Source organism: Macrosteles quadrilineatus, unplaced genomic scaffold, assembly GCF_028750875.1.
Source record: "Macrosteles quadrilineatus isolate MER2022 unplaced genomic scaffold, UCM_ALF_1.0 Scaffold_1__1_contigs__length_201487025, whole genome shotgun sequence".
Lineage (NCBI taxonomy): Eukaryota > Metazoa > Arthropoda > Insecta > Hemiptera > Cicadellidae > Macrosteles > Macrosteles quadrilineatus.
In genome coordinates this window covers 5009751-5031752 of record NW_026542594.1, presented here as the reverse complement: position 1 = coordinate 5031752, position 22002 = coordinate 5009751, and the positions used below count along the sequence as shown (strand labels likewise).

The 22002-nt window shown below is 33.3% G+C and overlaps 1 protein-coding gene and 2 non-coding genes across 4 annotated transcripts in view; 2 read left to right on the top strand and 1 right to left on the bottom strand.

The window, feature by feature from the left end:
- LOC128990108 (uncharacterized) overlaps nt 1-22002 on the top strand; it is a 402010-nt gene that overhangs the window by 240130 nt on the left and 139878 nt on the right. The gene's annotated exons all lie outside the window — the stretch shown is intronic.
- On the top strand, nt 3345-3416 carry Trnaq-cug (transfer RNA glutamine (anticodon CUG)). The gene has a single exon. It is a non-coding gene; the product is annotated as a tRNA-Gln (tRNA).
- Nucleotides 5028-5099, bottom strand: Trnaq-uug (transfer RNA glutamine (anticodon UUG)). The gene has a single exon. It is a non-coding gene; the product is annotated as a tRNA-Gln (tRNA).

Below are 22002 nucleotides of genomic sequence, written 5' to 3'. Positions count from 1 at the left end.
TAATGATATGTGAACTCGTCTGTACTGGACATTCATATTCTTGAATACTCATTAGACTCTCATATGAAAAACAAATGTTGAATGATTCCTTATAATAGTAACTGTTACCTATTTTAACTAGAATTGCTTTTTCTGAAAAGAATGAGCATCCATTCTTTGTAAATATTTTATATTATGTATATGTATTGGATTATACATAAAATTTAGTACGTTTATCGTATTAAGATATTTATACGGATTTATTTATTTATTTGTAGGCCTACATAGTTTGAATGCTGAAGGTAGGATGCAACAAAATCTTTAAAATAACATTTTTAAATAATTTATTTTAAATGATCCTAAATTTTAGTTTTTATTTTTACATAGCAAGAACTCCTAAATCAAGAAGTTCAATATTGAACATTTAGAACAGGAAGGGCAAGGTATATTGGAGAGTTAAGTGCATAAATTAGAGCTGCCCAAACGATTTACCAAGTTCTAAATTTATTGTCGGTAGAAACTTGCTCAACAAGGTAAATTTTTTTTCTTTAGACTTTAAATTTTTACTTTATCGAATTGTGATTATTGAGCAATAATTGTCATCGTCAGCAATTCGAATAACACAAATATACGTTTAGATATAATATTTTATCATTTAATTGTTATACTTGTATATACTAAGAAAAAGGACACGTCTACTTTCTTATCTTTTCAATATACATCTTGAATATATATATATTGAACTAGAAGAACGAATGGATTTTGGTGTTTTATCAATCGAACGAGCTATTGGTGATTTCACATGTTACTCCTTAATTATGTTTGAATTTTAAACAATTCGATATTCGCGGTAGGTGGTAAATAAGCTAGTATTTGATTTTTAGGAAGTTAATATTTTGTGGTTTTATAGGCGTGGTCCCCTTCCGGGAGTACAACAGGGAACGTGTTGACATTATATGTATTCATGTCTCTTTATTAATATTTGTACTAAAGGATATTTTGAATAAATCATTAATGCGACTTAAGTGTGTGCCTAAATAAGATAACCGACCGCATCATAAATAATTATTGCACAGTAAATTGTAGTAGGTGTAGATATTTAACGGTTCCATGGTGTAACGGTTAGCACTCTGCTGAATCCAGCGATCCGAGTTCAAATCTCAGTGGAACCTAAAGTTTTTGAAGATGATGACAAGACGCCTACTCAGAATCGTATATAAGTATATTAGGGCCATTTAAACATGATATCCTTTACGCTACTTATATTAACAATGTAACTGATCTAATGTAGTTCAATGTAGCTGGTGAGCAGTTCAAATCAATACACTATTTAATGACTGTTTAATCAGTTAATTTCCATCGCTTTAAAAATTTTAAAGATTATATAAAGCTTAAATAGGTGCAATTTAATTTACTTGATGTAATTTACAGTTTAAAATAAAAGATAAATGAACGTGGTGATTTGTTATCTTCCACAGAGATACAGAGGAGCATTAGCATATGCTGACTCGCGCCGCGCCACTGCTGGCGGAAAATTAGACCCCGCCCTGCTTATGGATAACATCTTGCTTTACTTCCGAGCTTCAAATCTATATTTCAAAACAGTGAACATTGTTTGAAAATTATCAATGAAATTTTTCTCTAGTCTGCCGTAAAAAAATCTGTATAAATATTACTTTTTCTTTTCCGTGGATCATAAGCACTCAGGTAATCGAATTAATTTAAATATGAATCCCGGTATAGGTAAATTCAATCTTAGGTCAAAATCCTGAAAATTTGATATGTTTATATAAAGTCTAATAAGTTGATAGCAACCAAAGAGAGGAACATTTATATAGAATCTCGATTTCATTGCTGTAACCGTTAAGAAGCTATAGCTTTTTCAACACATGCAGAAAGATTGTCGCTAAACGAAACAATCAAATTGCTAATGATGATTTCGTTTTAGCAATTATAAATTTTAGATTGGATTGTACTTAGAGATAAAAAAAACTGTTTATTTAAACAGTTTATTTAATCATAAAACTATTTTACTTTAGTTTAGATGTTTTATACAGTAAAGAAAAAAAGAAATTCGCCTACATGAAAAAGTTTTTTTTTTTTTTGATAAATATAACAGTTTTATAATTTTACTGATTCTACACATATTTTTATTATTACACGTATATGTTTCTATCACCACCGTCGGATGGATATAGTTTAGACCACGCCGGGATTTACATAGGATATTCCCTAAAACATGGTTGCTTAAACATCACATTTGAGTGTTCAATGTATATTCGAGTTGGTGTTATGAGACCTAGTGTATGAATCGACCACATAATTACTGTTATTATTCTAAAATGTTATCATGAAATTCCTAATCCAATTTAGTAATGAAAATTCATTTTATAAGAAACAAAGGATAACTCCAATTGTCATGAAACAGTTGGCGACAACTTTGGAGAAGCAATTGAAACTGTCCAACCGAATTTCCGCTAGCCACAAAACGCTCTTTCATACAAACGACAATGCTGCCGATATCCTTTTAAAGCAACTTTTTGTTCTACTGTCACTTTAGAATTACATCCAAGGAGCGATGGAATTGTATTTATTTTCTTCTTAAATGTACAATTTTTCTTTTCATATAATCATAACTTAAATCTCTAAGCACATTACATTGTACATTTGTCATACGCAATATTTTCTTTTATATCTGTGTAATTTATTCTTAATAGTGATAATATATTACGATTTTTCACAAAGTCGATGGTTCAAAAGTGACATTGAGTGTTTCATATTGTTTACATACTTTTTGCTAAAACCATTAGTTTTCCTAAGTATGTTATTTTAGCAAGGGAACGGTCTAAAACCTGATCCCTCCAACAGAGTGTGCTGCTGTTATTTACAGATTTTGTCATACACACACTAACTTTCAACAACAAAAAACAAAAAGAAAAAAAACTTAAATACCATCGCTTTGTATACAGCTGAATATATTACGTCTCATAAGATAGCACAGTACTGACAACTAGAATAGAGGGGACATAGCATTTCAACAAAATACTGCTGTATCATCAGGCGTTCGGTGTCGATGGCATGTACGTACAGTGTACGTACACCCTAATATTCAAACACAATGCTTCAATCCATGCTATTGATTTTTTATGGCTCAATTTACTGTTAACCATTCGAGAAATATGAAGAATCAGCAGATTTATCATGTTGGTTTATAGAGACTTGAAACCTGTGTGAAAGTAACGTTTAGTAACATTTTGAACAATTGCCGTGTAACTTCACAAATATTCCTCAAACATTGTTATTGTTTGCATTAAAACTTGATAAAATTAAATTTGCTGATGTGCAGATTGTCAAACTAATATCGAGGTTCCATGGTGTAACGGTTAGCACTCTGGACTCTGAATCCAGCGATCCGAGTTCAAATCTCGGTGGAACCTGAACATTTTATTTTAAACTATAGTATATTTTTTAAATGACTGTTGTGAATATTTACACTAATCTTGTAACTGAATTGTACAATTTACAAAATCTAACTTACTGTTTTTCGTCGACGGGCTATAGAAGTACGACGAGTTGTTCCTGACAATTTAAACTGTTTTGTAAGCGTGTGCAATTATTTCGGAATAAAAACTTACATACTGAAGTTACGCTACATAAATGTCACGTGGATAATCTTTCATACATAACAGCACAGTAGTTTAATAATTAATTAGAGGTTTGAACCACAAGTATAGGTTTAATGTATTGCAAAATTGTAGTAAATACGAATTGTGAACGAGGGCCAAACTACAACCAATCCTATTACGTTTTATCACTGAGCTATTTCTTTTTTACTATAAAATCGATAAAAAGCTTTTTACAGTAAAATATAGCATAGTGATGGTAGAATTTTAAAATTAAAACCCCCCAAAACCTTTCTTATATACAACTTGTCGATATTTACCTACACCATGGAATGATTGGTACCTCATGTGTAGCCTATCATAAGGTCAGCACTAAGGTGAGCAGTAAGACGTTACTGTCATATAAATCTTGGTTAATTAACTAATGTAATTAAATAACTCACTGTTTAACCGACCATCTCTGAAAAACTATATAAAATATCGTACATGCATTTGAACGCAGGTAATGTTTGAATTTTGGCGTTTAAAATTTTTTATCCATGCAAATATTTAAATGTCACATTTTATTAAACTAAAATTTTTAAATATTTAAAAATTATATTATAAAATATGTACAAAATATCGGTGTATCAAGAAGCTTGCTGTCGCGCCGTGAAGCATTAGCATATGCTGATTCGTCAGATTGCTAGCGGAAAATTAAACTTCCAACCGACTCTACTTCTGGGTTAATGTCTTCTAAAACTGGATTAAAACTTGTACCCTAATTTAAATAAAATTTTATTATAAAACAATATAACATTAACTAGCAGAATTTAATTTCTATTCTGGAAAAAATGATTTTTGCTTTATGAACTTAATTTTAATAATATTTCAGTTTTACTAAAAAGGTTATTGGCCAATTCTTTGAATGAAATGGAATTTATAAAAATAGAGTTATAAGCATTAATGTTCGTCCCATTAAATGTGTGATCACTTGTTTTCTGAAATAGCCTACAACTAGTAGCTTTCAACGTAGTTTATGTTATTTGGTGAAAAGTTTATTCTAAAATGTATTTTTAATTTCGCGGGTTATAAAACTTATGCTTCATTATACTGGGTGATTACGAATGAAATAGACAAACTGTATATTAAATGTATGATTTTAGTCTAATAATTTTTCATTTAGCACGTTAAATTTATATTGAATCCTACACAGTGTTAATAAGAAAAGTGTTGATATTTTTTTGGTCCAACATGTATGTAGGCTTTTAGTAGAGGTTTTGTCCAAAAAGGTTTATTATGTATTGTGTTAATTGTCCAAACACTCAAACACATAATTTTCTGAAATAATTTCTTACTTATTGGCTTGAGAGACAACACCCCATTTGTCTAAACAATTTTAAACAAAAAACTTTAACTTGCTCTACAGTCAAAATAAAATGTATCAGGTTCCACCGAGATTTGAACTCGGATCGCTGGATTCAAAGTCCAGAGTGCTAACCATTACACCATGGAACCGCTTATCAAAACGACGTTTGATTAAACATTTAAACTTAGCAGCTTAAAAAACTTAAGTACTCTAATTTCAAGCATAAAAAGAAGGGCTGCTTACCTTGTAGGCAACCAGATCCTTCCCGGTATTTTATACCGGTATTCTATTAATTAAATATTTAGCATCTATTAGCTGTGAGCTTTACTGATTGTACATTGTGTATGTATCAAATAAACAAACGTTTCAAATAACATATAATGAAGCAAATAGGTAGGTACGTATTGTTTTGAAACCCATAAGATCATACATTTTAAGTTTATGTATTCAATTTCGTCCATCGTTTAGGAGGCTATTTTTATTTTGTTCCTAAATGTTACCTTATTTAGCTGTGTAGTCATGAACTTCTGGCGGTTTAAAGATTCAAAAATCAATCTTTAATAAGAGGAGACATCATTGAACGTATTGTCCATAAACCGGTTTCATTGTATATACGTTAGAAAAACACATTTACAAGGGTAAAAGTAATCGACCATTACATTTTTTAAGTAGTCAAAGTTTATTTTTATTTTTGCAAATTCAAATATGTAATTATGATTATTATGTTTAATGCTACACTAAAAATTAGGTTTAATTTACCAAACTATCTAAAGAATATTATCGACGGCAACTTTAAAAACATTACATGATCTTAGCTTCAGAACATTTTATGCTATTTGCATTATAGCCTTGTCTTTAAAAAGGTTATGCGATTTGATATATTGATAATTGCTCAAATATAATGAAGCTCAATTAAAGATTATACGCTAACATTAGAGGAGGCTTTATGCCTTCTAAGTTGGCAAATTCTTCGAATTTTGAGAAATATTTTTTTTTTCTTTAGGAACGTAGTAACAAGACCTCTTAATTTTGTCGTATGAAAAAATGCAATCTTGAATTTAAAACTTATGTCACTTTATCCTAATAATAGTGAAGTAAGGAGTACGCTGATTTGACCTATGCTCCTCACAGTAGATAAAATAATGACGAATTGCTACCTCACTAATGCTGCACTCTAGTGATAACTACAAAGAAGTTATTACAATCTTACTATTAGATAAACTTTATACAACTATTGGGCTAGGTTGTTATGTAATGTTAAAAAAAAATAACTACCAATAAGAGATGCGTTTTTAATACTAGTTTTGCATTTAAACAATCACCTTTTGCAAAAAATACAAAAAGACACAGTTTCGTCACTAAATACCCCCAGTCTATGTGACTATAGTTGCGTTAGACAGATTTAACACGAACGAAATTCCTTCATCCCCCCCTACAAATATTCGTATATAGGTATGTCTAGTAAAACAAAATAAATACATCATCGGTGGGGTTTTAATTCTGTTTATAATTTTGGACCAAATTAGTTTCCGTGAAAGATCACATTTAAAAAACGTTTAAGGTAAATCTTCCAAAGGATCTTCAGTTATTTTAGGAGATTAAGTTTACAAATTAAAACAACTAATTTAGTTACCAACTTGTTACCTTCTATCTCGTAAACTTCTATCTTTGATTTACTTTTTTTATATAAAATATATTTGTTTAACGTTACAAACATCTCACTAGGTACTATCTTTGACTTCCAATAGTCAATGGTACTATGTTACGAAATAATGAGCTTCTAAGTTTGTTTATGAATTTTATGTTAAGCTGTTGTAATAATCTGTGATAGTTAAAATTATTAATACAATGCTACCAAAACTTGTTAATCGGCAATTGAGATAGGGATTCTGTAACTTACATCCCTTGTTCAATTTGTTTATTTCATCATTTTTCTTCATACACCTAATCTGTGCTTTAATCATACTGCATTAGAGTTTTTTTTTTACTCCAGGACCTTTCTCTTCTAATATTTACTCTTTATTTTTACCTCTTTTCTTTACCCTAATGAATGTATTTATTGTGAAAATACCTTTGTGATTTACTCAAATATTAACATTGTTCAGTCAAGTAGAAAGATTTTCGCTTACAGATAGGTAAGGCATTTTTATAAAGTTTAGTCTGGGACCGGGAATAAAAACAGTATAAATTTGCATACGCTGAGTCAGGTGCACCAAGCCCTAAAGATAAAACCTCTGTTTTTCTATCTGATAACAATCATAAGTAATTACTTTTTCTCTAAAGCGGATAGTAGCCTATAGAAAAATAATTTAACTATGAGATAGATCTTATATTTTGAGTAAAAGGTTTACTCTAACAGCACCAAATGGAATTTTTACTTGCATGATAAACATAGAAATAAAAATATTTGTTTTTAAACTGTGTTTAAAATTGTCAACATACACTTTAAAATAAGTTTTAAGAGGTAAACTAAATAACTTCGTCTTATACCAAATATTTTTTATCTTATTTGAAATCGCACAAAAATATACCCGTTGTAATAGCGGAGGAGTTTTGGAAATGTATGTGTCATTTTGTAAAGGAAGTGTTCTTTCCAGATCACTTGTTCTGAAAAGAAGACATTTTCAATGTTCAGTCACTAATCCCTAAAATGTTGTTCCCTTCCTTTCTTTATATTTTTATATAAATTAAAAATACTCTCTCTAGACTCGTTGCAGCTATGGCAATTGTTGTTATATACTCTACGAATATATTTTACTATAATTATTTATCATACTATACTACTATATATTATATGATGCAATTTACTATGGGAATTGTTGAATTGTAACTGTACGTATAAGACGTTGTTATAAAGCACATTTATTATCACGCCAACAAAAGATGCTGCAAAATATGTTTCTTACACAATTGGGTTAAACCTGTTTGTCTGTCTGTCTGCCTGTCTATAATATATATTATATATATATATATATATATATATATATATATAGAAATCCAGCGGAAGGATTTTGACATAAGTTTGGAATTAGGAACTTATAGCTTTAAAAACATGATTGCTGACAGCCACTACTTCGGGAAAATTGGTATTTCGGTACGCAACTAATTTTAAAATTAAGAATTTTACATTGGCCTTATGGGTTGCTGTTTAACAACTATGTTGGTTAAACGTTATATGAAGTAAAAAGTAAACAAAATACTTGTAACATACTGTATGTTTTTAACAAGCTATCCACATTATACATGTAAATTATAAAATACAGCACAAAATGATAAACATCAGTTGTAACTAATGAGCAAAGATACACTGAAGATTACTCGATATGGGGAACAAATGGAAAATTCCTACTTCTGCCTACAAAACAATTCGCAAGAAGTGGTCATTGTGATAACACTCGAGGCTTTCTCAGGTAGTAATGGAGATTGATGGACGTCTGACATGCGATCTTGTAGCTGATAACACTACTTTGATAAGGGACCCTTACAGCACCATTAAGGTTAAATATAAACACAAAAGATTTAGATATAGGAGCATGTAGTAAGAACTTAGTTTACATTGGTGTTAAAACAAATATTTAGAGATGTAAATGTAACATTTGTTCTTTCTGTTATAGGTACGTACCTGTTTCAAGAGGTTACCAGAAACTTTGTAAGACCATCCTGAATTTTATTCAATATTATCTAGAAGTCATGTATGTCTATGTAATGTGTAATATGCAAGATGCATCGTACAAGCAACCCTGATTGTGTTATTTAGATGAGCATAGCATCTGGTCAATACTACTAGCACAGACAATATAATTCAACTTAATAATGCAATATAATTCACAGACAATATAACTGTGCTACTAGGTTCCTTTGAGTTAATTAGTATATGTACTCCTGCCGCCGCGGCTTTGATAAAATAACATGTGTATATATAAAGTCAATGAAAACATTCTTAGTTTACATTGACTGATCTTTGATTGATCTGTTTTAACTTACAAGTAATTTACAATATGTCCTGAACTCCTACCGACCTTTTAATATACAATTCCTGTATTAAAGACAAACTAAAGTAAAAATTTTCAAAACTTAAAAGTTACCCGTACAGCCGCCATTTAATTCTTTAGCAAAACTATTTTTGTTTTAAAACGGCTTTTTGTAGCGATTAGGTACGAAGATTAAAAATCCATTACCTACTTTGAGAAGATATATAACTTGTCTATCATGTTTAGTTTGAAAACGGTAGCCATCTCAAATCTTTAAACTTAAATAACGTGAAAAATAAGTTAGTAAACACAACTACTGTTATTATGCTATTTATACAATCAAAAGAGAAAATTTAGGTAAAGCGGCTCTTAAATAAAGTAGAAAATTCGTCTTAAAGATACTGTGCATAAAAAAATGCCTGATGTCATTGGCTAACGTCACTGCTGGTTAGCCATAACAATCAGCTGGTTGAATTGTTAGCTTCCCAATAATCGCAAATATTATTATATATGTAGTATCTTAGAAATGTGTATTGCTTCCTTTAACCGATTTTTTTATATATTAAATATTATAGAGCTTATATTTAAGAATTGTTTTACTATTTCAAAAAAATTTTCGGTACTTTCCTGTTAAAGGGAACATTCATTATTATCGATATTTTCCCCGATCCATTAGGCCGGGGCCACACGACGCGGATCATCCGCGCGGACGGACCACGCGGATGATCCGCGTGGTCCGACAACACATTGAATCAAATGAGAGTGGCCACACGGGGCGATCCTAAGCCGCCTGGGCGGATTGTCCGCGCCATGTCGCGGATTGTCCGCGCGATCATAAGCCGCGTTGGAGGGGATGACACACGTAGTCTTATGAGAGTGGCTACACGATACGGATTGTCCGCGCGGTTGGAGCTCATTTTCACGCATTTGTAGTAGTTTTTTTTTTAGTTTGTTCTTGTGCATTTCAGTTTATAGGTGTAAAATGTTCGATACAGACAAATCAATAGAACTTGTTAAAGATAATGTGGGATTTCTCATGTTGTACATTTCTCATGAGTATATCTTCCTTAGTTATATGCGGTCAAAGCAATTGAAGTAGCTCGTCAAACGATGCTATCTACATGCGATAGTAACAGAAAAAGACTCCGAACTATGGTTTCGCATGTGCTCGTAAAAGGTTTGGAACACAAATGGTTTATCGGTTATGAAATGATGGACCCAATTATTTCGGTTTGCCTTGGCTCTAGCTCACCACACGCTTCTAATGCACAAACTAACATACGTGTTTCTTCCATGACTACAACGAGAACGAGTGAATTAAACCATGTTAGAATCTCAGTACGTAGGCTGGGAAACCTCAACCGGAAGCGGTCCATCCGCTCCGTGTGGCCGGGACATCATCGTGCGGCTTATGATCGTACGATCATAAGCCGCCCGGACGATCCGCCACGTGTGGCCCCGGCCTAAGGCAATAGAAATTGACAACAACTAACTAACTGATGTTGTTTAGGCTAAAACAGTCTATTATATGGATTAAGAAATTAAACTCTTCTAAGCTAACCTAACATAACCAACCAAACTGGGAGCCTACCAGTAGACCGACAAGATACTTGGTCGTCTGGCCACTAGACCGTCTTTTTTAATTAAATAGATAAATGCTGAAAACCAGTACGTCGACAAGTTATTTCATCGTCAGTCCAGTTGACCGGCCTGTAAAACTAAATTATTATATTCGAGAAACCAACTTGTCGTCAATCCTCCCGACCGACTTACCACTTGCTCGTCTTTTAGGTGGGGATAGGGGGCAGAGTGGGAGGAGCTAACTGGAAATTACCCAGGAGTTTGAGGCGCTTCTCATGGTTGAACCACCTCGCTCTAGGTTAGAAGCCAGTATTGCCAACTGAAAGTACTAGCTCCGTCGAATACTATACACGCGGCGTGTTAAAACAGTCTGGCGTTAAGTTGACGTTGGCGCGCAATTCTCGTTGCGTCGTTTCTATAGCAACCGTGCCGTGACATTGTCCTTGGTCTCGCGCATTCCTCTGCCTTTGTATTATTTAATCTGCATCGATGCATTGACTATTGAGTCAATTAAAAATTTCGTTCGGGGTTTTTGATCGTTTGTTTGGATAAAACTACGTACCGTATATTGTAGAATTAAATTTGTAGTGTGGTTATATGGTATTATGGTATATATATATATATATCCTACTAATATTATAAATGAGAAAGTTTGGATGTATGGATGTATGTTTGTGACAAGTAAACGCAGAAAATACTGGCCGGATTGGGCTGAAATTTGGTGTGATGATAGCTCACATTCCCGATTAACATATAGACGCATTCTTATCTCAAAAGTCCGTTCGGGCTCCGCCCCAGTGGCACTGGAATTTCTCATGTTTACCTTATGAGTAATATTTAAAACGAATAAAAGAATTTCGTCAGCTGTTTCAAATACACAAGTTGGTTCTATGATATTAAATTCGCATTAACAAGTTATAAAGTTTACTGACAGGGTACAGTACTATTAATTTAAATGAATATATAGAATAATCCATAGCCTATATTGATATTTTTCATTGTCATGAGTGTAGGACAGATACTAAAGTGCAGCCAAATTTTGTTTCTAAAAGTGGTAGCCTATATGTGTAACTATTTTATACAACAAATGTAAAGATCAAAATGTTTGTATTTTGTGTCCTCTTCCCGTTGCAAAGCACGGGTACAACAGCTAGTATATACATTATATGTACCAGGTTTTGCGTTGGATTTTTCGTCAGTTTCGTCATTGAGCTCTCTCGTAGTAAGTTGTATCACTTGCGTCTTGTTCATGTTCTGTGGCATATTTTGTATCACTTGCTTCCTGAGACGTATCAGAGTGGTGGAAACTGGTCCACGAAGTGGAGGCAAGTTGCAAGGGCAAAAGGTCTGCAGTGTGGGAAATGTCAAGTAACTATAGAATAATACAAAGCCATGCTTCAAAAGTCTTAGGGAATGATTAATAATTAAATTAATTTAATTAATAATTAAATTGAATCTAAATTATTGCGTACAATTATTATCTGGTCAGAGGTGGCAGTGCCATTGTGCGCGCAGAATGCTTCTATTGGGAATTTTTCCTTCCTACTTGGACGTCCTGCAACCTTATTTACGATGTGCCGCAATTTTCTGGAGTCTCCGTCTGCATCTTCGATTTTATTTTTGAAAAAAAAACTGTACTTGGCATGTTTAATTAATGACTTGAGAATATTCCTATATCCTGTCCGTGCTGTATGAAAATGACCTGTGCTGTATGAACTTGGTCAAACTACAGCACAGACAGTAGAAGAACAAGGATATAGGTTACATGAGCCTGATAATAGATAAGGAACTCTTACACTATAGCTGTCTGCCTGCATGTCTCTGAATTTTACTTTATAAGGAATAAGGATGTAGGTTTGAAATACCTTTAAACATTAAATCAAGAGGACAAATTATTGTAACAACTGTTGAGAATTTAATTGAAAACACTGTAAGACTGAAAATATGATTTTCTGGGTGAAGAAAGTTGTCTAAATTTGAGATTTCAAAGTCCCATAACTTTCGAACGCCTCAACCCATCAGTATGGGAATAAGTATACAATGTATATGATTTAAATCTCTACAATATCTGACCAAAAAAACAGTATGTCATCATGACTCATATCATGGTTGTATGTTGTATGTAGGCCTATAGTGTCCTATAGTCTGGCAGAGGCCTGACGTCACATGGAACTGTCACTGTAGGTGGTCTTTAGCTCTTTCCTGCTTTAAAACTCTCAATTCTTGCGTAAACTATAGGTTTTTTTTCTTATTACCTTGCTCCAACTAGTACTCTTTTGATGGTATGAGGTTTTAAAAAGTTTATAGTTATTAATTAGAATATTATTCACGCCTGAATATTTATTATTTTCTGTTCAGTTGTGGCTCAGTAGTTGCGATGCTAACACCACGGCAAAAGAAGGTTTTAGCCATGTACCTAGTATGGAGGCGAAGAAAAAGAAATAATAATAGCTGATTTGGGTTCACACAATACGTAATAATCGGCACGAGTTTGGGGCATCCAGGGTGTTATTACTCCCATAGCCCTACGCCGGAAATTAGCTATTACAGCATGGCAGTTCATGAGATATTATTTTATTGTAATAAAAAGAAAATATTACTCTTTCAGTTCTGGGTAAAATGCAGAGCAATGCTAAAGTGGTACGTCAACTTCGTATTACGTTGTCATGAAATAACAACTTAAAATTTAATGTTTGACAAACCCTTTCCTAAAATTGACCAACGTTAAAATGTAATTACTATGCATAAGTAACAATATCGAATACATAATATTGGGGTTATTAAAGTGTACAGCTGGCTAATCATTCAAATAGACTTAATTTTAGTTGTAAAAGGTGTTAAAAAATTTGATTTCCCTTGTTAATTATAATGAATTATTAATGTTGATTTAAGTGAACGAGGAACACAAAAGGATACATAAGACAAAAGACCCTAATATATGGCATAAAAACACAAACAAGACATTGCAGTAGTGTACAGTGTGTGATAGTGGTACGCCTACAATAACAATAGTTTTTATTAAAGTAAGATTTTGTTATGATTTTCTAAATATTAAGCATTGTTAATTACTAACATTGGCATAAATATCAAACAAACTTTACAACACTCATTTAAACTTTATGTTGACTTACAGGGTCGGCTACTCAAACATCTTTATTTTTTACAGTTGTTACAAACTACATAATAGCGTCAAAACAATTATCTTATTAGAATATTTCACTAGGACCTCAAGTGACTCTTTTTGGCCCCAGGTCAAGTTTTATGACCTAGGCAAAGCCGAGGTCGGTAAATGAGCGAGAGTTGAAAATTGCCCGTGTGGTGAACTATATTTTTCGTCATATGCATCATTAATTAACAAACTAAACTAGAAAACGAATAAGGTTTTGTGTATAGATAACCTATCAAAATGAGCTTGTTTTAAATTCTGCTATAGCAAATAAGCAGCTGTTTAGCAATGGATTCAATCATTTCGTCTATTACGATTGGTACATTATACCATACAAGTAGATTCCTCATATCTATATATTAATTACGTAAGCCGCGGGTCTTTACCTCAAAATTGTGGGTGACTGGGAAGTCGTAGAAGGACGGGAGAGGGCTCAAATTAAAGGACTCGATCCCGTGACGGCGGGAAAAATAGTTAATTTCCCCAAATTTCAACACAAAATTATATATAACGTAGCATTTTCTCCATAAGAATAGCATTAGAAACCACACACAGCTGATTTTTGTTTACTTTAATGTACGGTAGTTGATCACAAATAAAATTAGAGTTTTGTCCGTACACTGTTCAGAATTATTTATTTTCTGTTATTTTTGCGTTTATACATTAAAAAGCTTTTAGTGTTTTATCTCAATTTCTGTCTGTCTGTCACGGCCCAGAAGGTATTTTACGTAGTGTTTGCATGTAAAGATGAACGAGAGGTCTTCTCCTGAAATACGAATACGAAATACGATAGGCATTAAAATAGTCTTTTTGTATTGACTGAATTGGCGAGAGTGTATTTAGCCAAATATGCATCGCTACTTATGAAATAACCTGACACCTCGAGTAAGCTTGGTCTCCTGATACTTGTGTTTTAATCAAACATTGTCACATTTTACATTACTAAACAGAAACAAATGACTTAAACCTTGTCAGATAATGAACATCAACATCAAGTGAAGACAACACAACATCACTATTTACAACTTAATTATCGTTGTTGTCCCATCTTATTTTTTACAGTCATGTTACATTTAATTTATAATTTATGTCATACCGTACTGTATAAGTGTTGCGTTATCTGTCTGGATTCCGAAACGTTAGTTCATGCTACCAAAATTTCAACACATTTAAGTGAACATTTTTTTAGCAAACCGTCATAAAATACTTACGCTTGACATTGTTTACGTTGCGATGCTTATTTTACCTGTACTCTAATTAAAATTTAATTAGAGATTCGATTTTAATCATATTAAATGTTATAATTAAATTCTGTACTTTAAAATCTATTGATTGGGCCCAATGTTTTTAAAAGCCATCTGTTTCGAATATGGGTAAGTTTAGTAGTGTTGTGTGTTGCCTTTGTGGAGATTATGATTTAGTGTCCCGAAAAAGGCGGCAACAATGTGATCAAACTAAACAACCGCACATTGGGGCTGTAAACTAGAAAGTGCCTCTTCCTAGAAATGCCTACCAAACAAGGAAACTCCAAGTCGTCAGAACCAGTCCCATCCCCTACTGGAACTCAAGCGGCATAGGCGGGTTTTTTAGTATTTTTTTTTGGTAGTTGTTTTATGGACGATTTTATCATTCTAGTATTCTTATGACCTTACCATCTTGTCGCATTATAGTTTTGTTTTAGTTTATTTCGTAGAAAACCCCAAGTAAAATAAAGTTCTATATACAGTACAGTATAACAATTTGTAAACCAGTTTTACACAAATTCTGTAACTGTTCCATTGTTATAGTGTGATTAGTCTCTATTCGTTATATTGTTTTATGTTAACTTTTTGGAGGGAGTTTTTTAGAATAATCATAGAAAAACCAATCCAAATATATATATATATATATAAATATGTACATGTATATTTATGTATAAATATATATATATAAATATATATATATAAATATAAATATATATATATATATATAAATATAAATATATATATATATATCTATATATATATAAATTTGAACCATGAGTACTACGGTAATAGCTTATTCCCTATAGGGGAAATTCGCTAAAATGATATTAATTGCGTCAGTTGCCAAATATAGTTGATCATTCAATGAAAAAAATATTTCCCATACTGTACGTAATCGGAGTTTTTATTAGTATGTTAATCTGGTATCTCTTCCTTTGAAAGAACCTTTAAATAGTATTAAAATAGTATTGGTGGATCTTTTGTAGCTAAACACTTCCGTGATTTCATCAGTGTAGCCTAATGCATATTAATCTATGATTTTATTTGAAAAATATATCTGTTTGTTGGGAAGACATGTTTTAACTTTAAAGGAATGTAACTGATATACAGCGTAAGTTTGATTTTTCCTTCGTCACGTCGCGTCAGTTCATATCGTACTTCTATGCCAATGAATAACCCTCTAGCACAGTTTTGAGAAATTAATTGGTTGTGGGGTTACTGTTAAAACTGGAATTCCTTGACATTGGGGATGTCAGTTAATTGTCTCAGCCTTATCAATTTCATAAAGATGTCAATATAATCTCTCTACGGAATGTTAGGTGTAGTGGAATATACTTGAAGTGAAGTTAGCTTTTATTCTTGAACTGTTAGGGGCCTCCTCATTTATATGGATGTGCGGCTTCATTGGCAACAAATAATGGAAATTACATAGAAATTTGGCAATTCCAAAAAGCAAAAAAATAAATTGGCTGTTACGTAATTTATTGACGTTTACATGCATTGTTAATCAACGTATCTTATAAAGGATGATGTGATCTAGTTTAACAGGAATATGACCTTTCTGTTATGACAGTAGCTGCTTAAATAGTATTTACTAATTGGGCCATTTTTACAGCCAAAATGTCGTTTTATTTTTAATGTTACCAACCAGTGAGCCACGGTCCGTAATATAGGCCACTGCAAATAATTTGTTAAGACAGGTACCATTTTTAGGCAAGGTTTTTGTCTTTGGATGTTATTAGACACGGTAAGAGTACAATAAAATTATTTTCTGTAGATGAATTATCTGTTGGAGAAATACTAGCCGAATTATAATGTCACAATGCGAGTTTGAGTATTTTGTAACTATTAGTTGCTCTACCCGTGCTTCGCTACGGGGTGACAATACAGAAAAGAATAATTCGGTTTTACTTTGAGATACTATAATATACTATAAGAAACCACAGTTACAACACACTTACCAGAAAACATATAGGCAAAGGCTCAATCGTGCTTATTGATTATTCAAATGAAGATCTCTCAATGTATTAAAATACTATCATTTTATATAGTGTATAGCATTTAAAATATATATGCTAAATTATAATTCATTAACCACATGGCACCAAGAAACAATTCTCCTTGTAAACAAAATTAAATTAAATAACAGAACAGCATTTCTGACAACAGCTGGAGTTTCATAACAATGTTTGTTTCCCATGTTAATCTTATGGAGGAAAATGAAACTTTAAAGGGCCCCAGGGCCTCATTCTTTAATTATTTAGCTAAAAAGAAAGTTTCCTGCACAACTTCACGTTACGCTCTTTCCAATGACACCAAAATCATGCCAATCGCTTCAGTAGTTTCGGAGAAGTAGTTGTCACAAAAAACTTGCTTGCGTATTAAATAAGTATAGATATAGGTAAGTTACATAGATTTTTTTTAGGCTGCTGCTCAGTGCACGTTAAGAATATACATTTTAGAGATAAATTAAATGGTTTTTGTTGCTGAGTAGCGCTAGTAAACATGCACAACCCTTTTCGTCTAATAACATGCAATGGCTCTCAAAGAGTTCAAGTTCTTATTTGTATACGTATCTATATTATGTTTTCACTAAGCTGAATGAATATGTAACCTCTCTGAAAAGTCTGTAGTATATTGCAGTTTTCCAGCTTAATGACTTTCTAAATCATGCACATATTTCTACATAAATATTGTAAAATGTTTATCCAGTTGCTGTAAACTACTATTAATTTAACAAAATATGGACACGGCTCAAATGGGTACCGTGCCCTTCTGCACTTGTAGTATTTAGAACCTAGTGTCCCTTATTGTTAGTCCCTAGTATTAACCACAGCCATGGTTTAATTCGATTCGTTACAAATCATTCAATTAAAATGCAATTAAAAACTACTTTCGGCCAGATATTTGGTTGGAATGTGGAATATTTTAGCTATTGTATAAAATTATAGGTTAACTAGTGTACATGTTGCTCGAAATCGAGCAATTGCAAAGAAGTACAGGAGTTACATATAAACAAATGACTTGTTAAAAAACTAATAACAGTCATTATTTCCGATGATTTTAAAAGAGTCAACTACAAGATTATTAACTAATGGAAATACTCACAATTTGCATAACAGTCCTATTCCAGTTTAAAGGGTTATTTTTTAACTATCAAACTGCCCATGGACGGGAAATGGCAAGCTTACAATTTAAGTCAACATAAAAAGTCTGTCAGCTTTTATAATGTACTGTACCTAAGTTATTTAGCCAATTTGTAGACAATAAGGTGTAGGCTACTTTAAACTCTACAGAACTCTCATGCTTCCATGGGGAGCAATTAATTATTAATACTAGGGGAAACCCGTCGAAATCGACGGTTACTTTCAAGGCTTACGTTAATTCATCTAACTGCGATGAATTGGGTGAAATATACATATTTTGAGCATTTAACATTGTTCAAAGAGTAAGTGTAAAAACAATAACAATATTGCGTTAGTTGCCAAATTTGGTTGTTCATTCAATGATGAAAATATTTCCTATCCTGTACGTCATCGGAGTTATTATTAGTATGTTATATGGTATCTCTTCCTTTGGTAGAACCTTTAAATAGTATTTAAATCGTATTGGTGGATCTTTTGTAGCCAAACACTTCCGTGATTTCATCAGTGTTTGAGAAAAAATATATGTTTGTTGAGAAGACACGTTCTAACTTCAAAGGGAGGTATATCCGTTACAGTGTAAGTTTGATTTTCCTTCGTCACGTCGCGTCAGTTCATATCGTACTTCTGTGCCAATGAATGAACCCTCTAGCATAGTTTTGAGAAATTGACTGTGGGGTTACTGATGAAGCTGGAATTCCTTGACATGGGGGATGTCAGTTAGTTGTCTCGGCTCGGCCTTATCAATAACATAAAGTTGTCAATATAATCTTTCTACGGAATGTTAGGTGTAGTGGAATACATGAAGTAAAGTTGGCTTTTATTCTTGAACTGTTAGGGGCCTCCTAGTTCATATGATCTTGGCGGCTTCATTGGCAATAAATAATGCAAATGACATAGCAATTGAACATTTCCAAAAAGCAAACATACTGTAAAATGGCTGTTACGTATATATTGTCGTTTACATATTGTTAATCAACGTATATGATAAATACTTTAATCCTTTAATACTTTTTTTATGGCGACCATTCATAGTAGGTAAGCCAAGTATGAATGGAGATGAGTGTAGGAAGAGTGGCGCGATCTTGAAGTCTTGTTAGTTACTAAGGCCGACATTCCTTAGATACAGCTGTTAATTAATAGCCCATACAGCGAATGGCAACCAAGGGATCTACAGTTTATAGTTGAATTGGCACCAAATTTTTTTGCATTGGTATTTATGAATTGGTATAATTATCAGGATAGCACTGCGGGTAGTCGTAGTACTCACTCGTGCGGACGTTAATCCACACCAGGGAGTATCGCATCCACAGTGCATTCCTATAAATATCCACAATTCGTGACCTCCTAGTAGCTGGATTATAGGACGACGCCACCCGTCCCAGTCAAAGGATTATGTGATCTAGTTTAAAAGGAATATGACCTTTCTGTCATGACAGTAGCTGCTTAAATAGTATTTTCTCTTTGTACCATATTTTACAGCCAAAATGTCGTGTTATTTTCAATAATGTTACTAATTTAGTGCGCCAAAGTCCGTAATATAGGCAGGTGCAAATTATTTGTCAAGATAGGTACCATTTTAGGCAATGTTTCTAAGTTTGGATTTTATTAGACACAATAAGAGCAGATATTTCTACATAAATATTTGATATTTTGTAGAATAATATGATAAAATGTAGGCAAAAGTGGCGAAAAAGGCACACACCAACCCGTACAATAGATATAAGATAGTTCAATAAGAAATAATTTAAGAATTGCTGTGATAAAAGGATTTTCCACTGATTTCGTAATGGAACGTTATATTGCAAAACATGGCATGATAAAGAAGAAAATCAATTTTAAAATCAGAAAATAACATTGCAAATACTTATTTGGTAGAATTCAACTCCCAATAAATATGTGTTGTTTGAAATACAATTTAAAAATGAACAGCTGTTTCATTAAAAAGTATTATTCTCATGGCCAAAATGTAAACAACTATGTGGAGGGATCTTTAAAGGCTTCTGGGGCAGAGTCCTAAGGGATTTTGCTTAGTTTTTCTTTTCATAACTCATCTACAGACCAAGACCTTTCTTTGGACACCTCTACCAATTTTCTACGCACAACCGTTCTCTCAAATTAGTGGGGACAAAGTTTCCAATCAAATATTTAGATTCCCCTATGTTAATCTTATGGGAGAAACTCCAACTTTGATGGCCTGTGGGGCATAGCCCGAGGACTTTTACTACATGAATTGTTGAAAGGGGGTGTCTACAAAAAAAATATTTTATTTTGACACGTCGTTTGTAAAAATCCGTCCATTATTAACGGAGGAGTAGTGTTTTCAAGAAATAGCCTTCACGTATTATATATAAGGATTTAATTCCTGACAACAGCTGGAGTTTCAAAACAATGTTTGTTTCCCATGTTAATCTTATGGAGAAATACGAAACTTTAAAGGGTCCCAGGGCCTCACTCTCTAATTATTGACCTAAAAAAAAATTTTCCTGCACAACTTCACGTTACGCTCTTTCCAATGACACCAAAAACATGTCAATCGGTTCAGTAGTTTCGGAGGAGTAATTGTCACAAAAATCCTGCTTGCGTATTAAAAAAGTATAGATGTGACTGTGGACCCAATTTTGTACTAAACACACGCTGTTGTTTGATCTCGAGTAGCCGACCCAGTGTTAGCATCAAGAGGCCAAAAACTAGGAACGTAGCGCCAGCCACGTCCCTTTCACTTTCAGCAATGTTACAACCCTCGCCAACCCTACACATCCAAAGACAGAGAGAGAGAGGGAGAGAGACAGTAAAACAGCTGTCGAAGTCGATCGGGTCGACCTAGCCTCGGTCGTCAACTCGCTTTCTTTTTCTTCGCCTACAAGCGTTTGAATAGGGGGCGCGGGAAAACTACTTGTGTAATGCGGCACGCGTAATACCGGAAAAGGCCTTCGGGTAGTTCTAGAGCGCCGCCAGAATGGGGTCGCTGGAGTCGCGTTTTAGTTGCCACTTTACTATTGAAGACTCTTAACACTAATTTGATGCAAATATTTTCATAAACAAGAAAACTACTACAGTTTACTTATTCCCTGGTGTGAGTGAGGGTATACACTCAACTCTAGAAAATACGCTGGTCAACGAACGTCAAAGAGCCGCCGATGTCTAGAGTTTCCTTGGATGGGTGGCCGACCGATCGGTGGTCATAGGGTGACGACACAAAGGGGGTGGTAGGCGGGTATCCGTGTCGGCCAGTGAGTCAGTGTTACCGGTGTTACTTCAAAGATGAATTATTGCCCTCGGGGAATCCCGAGGTAGGCGCGGCGCCGCCAGCTCGACACTTGTTTCGGTCACTGGTCTTGGTTGATTGTTTCGTTTTCGTTTTACTATCTTTTGATACTTTTACATAAACGATATAGCCATGATATATTACTAATGAAAATTCAATAAGTACATTGCACACTAGGATAGTTCATGTAAACAGTTGTTACTTAAATCGTTTGGAACTCTGGCCACGTCTATATTCTTCATTAGAGTGAACTTAACTGCAGGCTATTCAATAGACTGTGAAAAAAAACTGTGAATGATTTTATGTACTTGGGTTTTTTTTTACCCAAGAACACAGACTTACTTGAGGACAGTTACACAATAAAACGCAAAGATCCACGGAAGTAAAGACTACATTATTTAGTAAAAAAAAAACAAGGATGCGTCAGTTAGGGCCAGTTAGACAATTGAAGTACACAGAATTGAATCACCATAGTATTGTCAATGCAACAACGTGAGAGGATAAAACATGTACTTCTTCAATTATAATTGCATGTTTCTGCGTAAAACCGAAGACGTCTACAGACCTTACTAAGAAAAACTTCTCCCCGGTAACACAGGCAATGGGAATTCCTTCTAGACAAAGGTTTTAATAGGCCTACAACAAAATCATAAAACAAAAGATGTTTCTCAGGCTAAGT